The sequence below is a fragment of the Cervus canadensis genome, chromosome 26 (genome assembly GCF_019320065.1).
Source record: "Cervus canadensis isolate Bull #8, Minnesota chromosome 26, ASM1932006v1, whole genome shotgun sequence".
NCBI classification, from domain to species: Eukaryota; Metazoa; Chordata; class Mammalia; order Artiodactyla; family Cervidae; genus Cervus; species Cervus canadensis.
The window spans coordinates 1695010-1704200 of record NC_057411.1 but is presented as its reverse complement, the minus strand read 5'-3'; positions in this window follow the sequence as shown (position 1 = coordinate 1704200).

Here is a 9191-nt window from a genome sequence, read left to right as displayed (position 1 = left end):
TCACAGGTCTTGCCAATTGAAGTTTCGGCAGATTGGAGAATGCTAAACTGCATCACTCAGCACTTTTTCTGCCCATGTACTTGAAGAGGAAAAAAAAAAATGAGAATTAGGTTGCTGGGGCATAACGGCAGTCCCAGCTCTCCCTGAATGAACGCAACCCCACTGTGTGCCAGTGAAGCCCTGTGTTATGCCAATAACCAGCCCAGAGAAGGGCACAGCAAAGGACAGCACTGGGGGATCCAGAAGGACCTACAGGGGACTGGAATTATACGCAGCTTGTATTGAGATTCTTCAAGTTGCTGCCAATGAACGCCTTGGCATTGAGTTCCAGCCAGAAACCTGGCCTTGATGTTATTTGATTAGGGCAGGAGTCAGTTCAAGTGCTATGAAAGGAAGGCAGCATAAAGGAGTGAAGAGGCCTGGATAGGAGGCTGGTGAATCAGGGAGATGTGTCCCCAGTGAACAAAGCCACCCCAGTCAACAAGAGCTCTGACTGGCTCGAGCTTTTGGTATTTCAAGAGAGGCTTATCATCTACATTTTTATGTGAACTCTCTAGATTTCAAAGGTGGTCATTAATTCAAACAGCTTCTAAACACCACAGTGGTCAAACTAAACACACCAGTGGGCTATTGTTTGGGGGCTTTAAGAGACTGTTGTTGTTCAGTCACTAAGTCATGTCCAACTCTTTGCAATCACACGGACTGCAGCATGCCAGGCTCCCTGTTCACTATCCCCCAGAGTCTGCTCAAATTATTCTCCATTGAGTCCATGATGCCATCCAACCATCTCATCCTCTGCTACCCGCTTCTCCTTTTGCCTCCAATCTTTCCCAGCATCAGGGTCTTCTTCAATGAGTTGGTGCTTTGCATCAGGTAACCAAACTATTGGAGCTTCAGCTTCAACATCAGTCCTTCCAACAAATACTCAGGGTTGGTTTCATTTAGGATTGGTTTAAGAGATACAGTACCTTAAATTAACACCACAGTGAAATAGAGGAGAACTTATATTTCCCAGACTGAAATGGTGAAAGTTAGTCCATAGATGGTTTGCTGATGCTGTTAGTGAAGTGAGTCGCTCAGTTGTGTCCAACTCTTTGCAACCCGATGGACTATAGAGTCCAAGGAATTCTCCAGGCCAGAATACTGGAGTGGGTAGCCTTTCCCTTTTCTAGGGGATCTTCCCAACCCAGAGATCAAACACAGGTCTCCCACCTTGCAGGCAGATTCTTTACCAGCTGAGCCACAAGGGAAGCAGAAACTCAAACCATGAACTTCGTAGGGATAAATTAGCTATATTTTGGTCAGTAGAGAAAGGCTAGACATTTGCAATTGTGTGCCATTTGTCATATAGACGTTCTGGATGAATGTACAAGGATCAGTGCAGAGCCATAACTTGAGGTTTACAATCTACTGATTGTGGGTCAGTGGTGAAATCTTACAAGAAAGCCACCACATTACGGAGCTAGTCCTCAACCCCCCTTGAGTCCTCAGAGGAAGATAGCAGAGTATTTACATGGATTGTTCTATAAAACTCTTAGTCTTGACTTGCTGGTGAAGACAGTAGTGAGAATTTAGATAGACTGCTTTTGTCTTTCTGAAGAGTGATAGCCAGATGGCATGTTCTGTTGGGATTGGATTTCAGTGTTGAGTTGTCTTCTAATTAGTCAGAGAAAGCATGGCTATATAATTACAACATGTGGACAGAGTGTTCTTTCATGGTTAACTAAGTGCACTTACAAAATTAATCTGAACTCTAGGAAATTGAGTTCAAAGTGAAATTTTAGTCTTAAAAAAGTACATTGAGTAAAATTTTGGGTACCCTATAAAAGACCAGGGATGTAGGGACTAGAATTCTAGTTCTGGCTCTGTCTGCAGCTGGTATGGGTCTTAATCATTTAATCTCTCCTGGCTCCAAAGCGGTTGAATGAGATTAACGTAACTCTAATATTCAATTATTCTATAACTTACACTTCACTTTTTAAAAAGCTGGTTGTTTTCTGTTACTGCTTATAGGCATTGACTATTCATTTCTCTGTCTCGTTTTATTTTGAGGAGAGAGTGAATGGATCGTTTTCTTGCTAGATGATTCACATGTACTTGTCACATGTCTATGTTATTCCTTTTATACTAGTTGGGACATGGACGTTACTGAGATGGACTTACAGTGAAATAGGGTGATGTGGACTCAGTACCAAAAATATTTAATAAGCATTATTAAGTTATATGGAGAAGGAAATGGCAACCCACTCCAGTACACTTGCCTGGAAAAAACCCAAGGATGGAGGAGCCTGATAGGCTGCAAAGAGTTGGACACGACTGAGCGACTTCACTTTATCTCACTTTATTAAGTCATATATGGCATACTCACCAAAAGGCGAAAGTTAAAATGCTTGATGTACTAAGCCGCTTCAGTCATGTTCAGCTCTTTGTGACCCTCATGGGCTGTAACCCACCAAGCTCCTCTGTCCGTGGAATTCTCCAGGCTCCAGGAGTGGGTTGCCATTTCCTTCTCCATGGGATCTTCCCAACCCAGGGATTGAAACTGCATCTCCTGTGTCTCCTTCACTGCAGGTGTATTCTCTACCACTGAGCCATGTGAAGCAACCGGAGAAGGCGATGGCACCCCACCCCAGGACTCTCGCCTGGAGAATCCCACGGGCGGAGGAGCCTGGTGGGCTGCAGTCCATGGGGTCGCGAAGCGTTGGACACAACTGAGCGACTTCACTTTCCCTTTTCACTTTCATGCACTGGAGAAGGAAATGGCAACCCACCCCAGTACTCTTGCCCGGAAAATCCCATGGACGGAGGAGCCTGGTAGGCTGCAGTCCATGGGGTCTCGAAGAATTGGACACAACTGAGCGACTTCACTTTCCCTTTTCACTTTCATGCATTGGAGAAGGAAATGGCAACCCACTCCAGTGTTCTTGCCTGGAGAATCCCAGGGATGGGGGAGCCTGGTGGGCTGCCGTCTATGGGGTTGCACAGAGCCGGACACAACTGAAGTGGCTTAGCAGCAGCATGTGAAGCAACAGGTGAGTGTAAGTTAGTATGACCCCTTTAAAAACCAGTTTGGCATTATCATCCCAAGTTGAAAACATGCCTACCCTATGACCTAGCAACTTATACCTAGATGTATATCCAACAGAAATGTGTGTGCATGTTCACCAAAGGACACATACATACAAGAACATTCATAGAAGCATATTTTGGCAATACCTTTAAGCTGGAAGCCAACCAAATATCCATCAGTGTTGAATTTTTATATAAACTGTGATATCTTCATACAACAGAATTCTATATAGCAACAAAAGCTAACAAACTACAGATTTTCTGAGCAACATGGCTGAATCTTGTAATACTGAGCAAAAGAAGCCACACAAAAAAGAGTTACACACTGCATGGTTTTATTTAGATAAACACACACAAACAGAAAACCCAGGCGAAACTAAGCTATTGATTTAGAAGTCAGTGTAGGGGTGTGAGGGGGGAGAGAGGTTGGAAGAAGCATGGGCGAGGACTTCAGGAATGCGGGTTATGTTCTATTTCTTCACTTGGGTGGTGGTTGTACAGGTGTGCCTGTTTTGTGACAATTCACTTAAGATTTATGCCTGTATGTATGTTTTAATTAAAAATTAAAAGTTCTGAATGTGTGCTTTAATTTAAAATATTAAAAACATAGAAAAGTCTCATGCTCTCTTCTTAGACATAATATCAACAGCTCTTTTTAAAAGTTGTTATAACCTATAGAAATCAATAATAGCTGAAACTTATTATAAGTGACTTCAACTAAATGGCTGAAGAAGCTAGCTATCTTAAATTGTCCTTTTTATTTAAAAATAAAGTCTAAACAGCAAGGAATATAGTGTGCTTAAAATGGAAACATCCACAGTATCATTGTTTCAATTGAACCAGAATTCCACCAAAAACAGCAGAAATCATTAGGTAATCATTTGAATCAATTTGTACTCTTGAAACATTTGAATTCACTTTCTGAGCTTCCCTCATAGCTCAGTTGGTTAAAAAAAAAAAAAAAAGAAAGAAAAATCTGTCTGCAATGTAGGAGACCCGGGTTCAATCCCTGGGTCAGGAAGATGCCCTGGAGAAGGATATGGCAACCCATTCCAGTACTCTTGCCTGGGAAACCCCATGAGCAGAGGAGCCTGGCAGGCTACAGTCCATGCAGTCACAAGTCAGACATGACTTAGCTCGTGGAGACCGTGAAAGGCCTGTCCATGAGCGTGTGGAGCGTCCCGAGCTGTCGGCTGCTCACAGCCTCTCTGGACCACTGGCAATGGTAGGTGATGACCGGCATGCGTACAGTGCTTTTCAGGGCACACAGCACCACAGCCACCAGGAGGAGGATCTGCTCACGTGGCCTTATCGATAGCACCCTTCATCTGGCCGACCCTAGTTTCTTTCTTTTTTAAAATTTCTTTTTAAATTGCTGACCCCTTTTTCTGAGAAGAAATGCTAGAACCCTAAACATTCACTGGAGACAAAGTTATACAGTAAGAGAGTTCACGTCAATCTTGCTTTCAACGAAGCACATGGCTGTGTTTTCTGGAAGGGCATGACCACACAGGAGACTTTTATTTTTTTATTTTTTAAAAAACCCTCCCTGTGTCGATATTTTATCATTTTTATTGATATATGTTTTTCTGAATTCAATTTGCCAACATTTTGTTAAGGATATTGACGTCTGTTCAGGAGTGATATTAGTCTGTGGTCAGGATCATGTTCTTATCTGTTTTGGGAATCAGGGTTAGACTGGCCTCTCGTTTTTGGACAGAGTTTGTAGAAAATTGCTTTTATTTCTGTCTTAACTATTTCCTAGAATTTCCTAGGAAAGCCATCTTTCATGGAATTTTCTTTGAGTGAAGATTTTATTATGAATTAAACTCATTAGACATATTTTGAGCTATTTACATTTGTTTCTTTGTGTGTCTGTTTTGGCAAGTTGTGTCTTTCTAGGAATTTTTCCACATCAGTTAAATTGCTATACTTAAGGATATAAACTTATAGTATTCCCTTATTATCTTTTTAATAACTGTAGAATCAAGACTAATGTTCCTCTTAAATCCTGAGTTAGTCATTTGTATTTGCTTTCACTTTTATCAGTATTACTTTATCAGTTGTTCAAACAGAATTTTTTCAATTTTATTGATCTTTTAAAGAATCAGCCTTTGATATTACTGATCTTGCTCTGTTGTTTGTTCATTTTGTATTTCACTGGTTTCTGATCTTATCTTTATCATTTCCTTCATTCCTGTTAATCTGGTTCTAATTTGCTCTCTTTTTTTCTCCTAATACTTTAACATGGAAGCTTAGGTGATTGATTTTAAACCATTCTTCTTTCATTATATAAGCATTCAGAGCTTATATGATTATATGTAGCAGTATTAAAATTGCTATATCCTTCAACTTTTAATATATTGTGTTAGCCAGTTGGAAATGTTTCCCGTATGCCCTCTCTTTCTAAGGATTATTCAGGAGTTTATGTCTATTTCTAAATAACTGATGATTTTCCAGATATCTTTTTATTTCTAATTTAATTCCACTGTAGTCAGAGAAGACTTCTGTATGATCAAATACTTTGATATTTACTAAGACTTGCTTTATGCCCAGCATCTGACCTATCTTGGTGAATGCTCCACACCCACCAGAAAAGAATGTGTATTCCACTCGGTTGTGTGTGTTTGTAGTACTATAAATGTCAATTTGGTGAAGTTGAATGATTGTTGTTGTTTAGTCTATAAGTTGTGTCCAACTCTTTGAGACCCCATGGACTATAGCCCGCCAGGCTCCTCTGTCCATGGGATTCTCCAGGCAAGAATACTGGAGTGGGTTGCCATTTCCTCCACCAACACAGGAGACTTTAAAGCGCTGCTGCCTGCAGGAAGTCTCCTTCCAGGGGTCACTTGTGAATCCCTGCCCCTCCACCGGGTGGCAGCGGCTGTCAGGAGGTTGCTAAAGCTAAGCAAGTGATCAGACGTGGGCGCGGAGCCCACCCACGGGTATCATCTGGTGAGGAGGCACACGTCTTTCCTCTATTGTAAATAGTGTTTATGGACATGGAAGGAATGCAAGTGCCCCCAAAGAAAGCCTGTTCTAAATCTGATTAGGCTATTGGAACAACAATTCGCTTACATTAGAATTTATACTTGGAGTTCTTCTAATCTTATCCTTTCAATCACCCTTTTTTTTTTTTTCAATCACCCTTTCAACAAATATTAATTGAGCCTTCTAAGAGCCTTACTGTTCTGAGGGCCATGGCAGTAAAGAAAGCAGTCAAAACCCCTTGGGGGCAATGGGGCTTCTATTCCTGTCTCCTAAGACAGTGGAGGCCTTCTCCTGTTAATTTCTTCAGTCTAATGGATGGACTTCCTCCTTTCCAAAGCTCTCAGGCCCTCAACCTGACTGAGTGCGGTGCTCAGTCATGTCTGACTCTCTGCGACTCTATGGACTGCAGCCTGTCAGGCTCCCCTGTCCATTGGGTTCTCCAAGCAAGAATACTGGAAGGGGTTGCCGTGCCCTCCTCCAAGGGATGTTTCTGAGTCAGGGATCAAACCCGCATCTCCTGCGTTGGCAGGCGGGTTCTTCACCACGGACCACCTGGGAATCCGCTCGACCTGACTCCTACTCTTCTAATAACCATCACTTGTAGGTTCACTGGCTCCTCACATCTTGATGACAAATGTACTAATAATTATGGTAAAAGAAAAAATAAAATGACTAAACCCTTCCATTGATTCCCTTGCCTTCCTTACTGCTGAGATCTCTCCTTATTTTAAGATCAAATTTCTTTAGAAGTCTCATTTCTAAATGAGGGAAGCTCATTTGCTTCAACTTTGTCATCATGCATTTACCTTCTAAACCCTGCCTTCCCTGGCTAAATTCTGTATAATTCAGATTGGAACTTGAAGAAAAGAGAAAACCACCAGGAAAGCAGGATGGTGAGCAAAATGGTTCTGATCAAGGGAGCCAAGTGTTGTAGGTAAAAAATTAATTACCTGTTAATTATCTGAGAGCTTCCTGTGTGCACATAGCATTGTGTCAGGCATTTCAGGTTTCTAAAGTAACGTCAAAAGTGACCTCTGATAAAAACCTACCAAGAAAGGTGAGACTGAGCAGACTTCCTCTGGAAGTAAGCTTTGAATTGAGTTTTGAGGAGTGAGTGGACTTGAAATGGAAGGCAGAATAATCAGCTGAGGGTGGGGGGAGCTGTGAGGCTGCAGGCCTGGAGGCACAGAGGGAGAGTGATATGATTTTAAAGGAGGTCCTTGCAAACCTGGCAGAGACCCACTTCACAACTTTGAACTCTTTAATTATCTATTTATCTCTTCTTCTCTTGAAAGCCAAACACCTTTAGTCTGTTTTCTCTTCTCACTCTTATTAATCTAATACGAATAATCCAATATCCAATATCCTAACTGTTCCATGCAAACTGCCTTTGATATAATTCAAAGAACTTTTCAGTAATAGGTTCTGGTGCTTAACTGAATCTGAGTAAGTTACTTAAACCCTTTCAGTCCTGGTTTTTTCTTCTCTAAAACGGGGACCATAACAGTGCTTTCCTCCACAGGAAAGCAGGATTAAATGCATCTTCAAGTTTTGCTCAAGAATTGAACAGTTATTAATCACCTGTGATATCTAAGCTGTTTGATACTTTTGACCACCCCCTCCCATCCTGAAGTACTCTGGCATCTGCATGTTACACCTTTGTTTCTCTTCTACCACTTTAGAAGCGCTGTGTTAGTTTTCTCTGGCTCCTCCTTGCTCCACCTGATGCGTTCCTGGTGTTCTTCCCAGCTATTCCTTTGTTTATTCTCAGTCACTAACACTCCTTGGCAAAACTCTTTCTATGCAATTTCATCCATAACCACAGCTTTCTGTTGTTTTCTCTGTGTTAATTAGACTTATCTCCAGCCCAGACATCTCTTCGGAGCCCCAGATTGGTACCTGACATAATCTTTCAGGTGGTTTCATGGTTATCTCTAACTAAGCCTCTGAAATCAAGTTCATTTCTTCTCAACCACCTACACCTGCACCTTCTCCTTCAGCATCCTCTATCGTAAAAAAATGACATTCCTTTTCATCCTAGTCAGAAACCTGGGTTTTATTTTTGACTCATCTTTGTCCCTCATCCCAGACAACCTCCAAAAACGTCTTCAGTCTGTCTGCTTCTCCCCTTTCCATTGCTGTTCCTTACCTAAAGCCAGGCTCCCAGTAGCTCTGGGAATCTCTCTCCACAGATTTCTAACAGGCCTCCTCTAGAGCACTTTTGCTCTCTGTCAACCCTCTTTCCCCACACAGTAGCCAGCTATAGTCATCTCTTCTTTCAGTTAATCAAAATGTATTAGCAAATACAAATCTAATTATGTTCGAGCCCAGTTTAAAAGTCCTTCAATGGCATTTCAATAGGCACTTCAAAATAAGTCAATTGTTCCAAAGACTTAGGGAATCTTAACCACCCATAAACACATTCATGCTTTTAGAGGTAGTTTTCTCATTGTAGGAATTTACCCCAAAGTTAGCTTATCCTTATTTTATATTAACTGCATGCAAAAAGTAGTGAAGACATCCGCAGTGATGCCAGCGACCACACTAGAAACGGCACGGCAGAGCGCTGAGACTGCCTCCTCCTACTTCAGGGCCGTGGGTACCGCACACAGCATCTGGTGCAAAGCTTGTCTTCAGTATCTGCTGTGTACATGATGTAAAAGGGAGAAGACTGTCATAAAGTTCCTCACAGAGCTGAAACATAACCCTCAGAAGCTGGTCTGGTTTTAAACTGAAGTCTACAACCAGAGAAATGTTTCCCCCCTGACAGCCAAACGTTTACTAGTCTTTGCATCTCAAATCAGCAATGAGGGGAAAGGGAGAGGAATGAATGTGCCAGGCACAGTGCCTAAGACCAGATGAGATATTTTTTAATACAAAAGACAAGGTACCTTCCCTCCAGGAGCTTCCAGGCCACCTGGAGAGAGGCAATTGCCCAAATATTTAATATCTGATTTCTTGGCCGCTCTTTCGGACAAGGCACTGTGTCTTAGGTGTAAAATGGTAAGCAAAAACAGACCTCTCACTTCACATCTAATGTGAGAGGAGAAATAGATATTAAACACTCACATGCACAAAAATAATAGCAGCAATCACGTATAATGCACATCAGCCATAGTTTTGCACTCTAC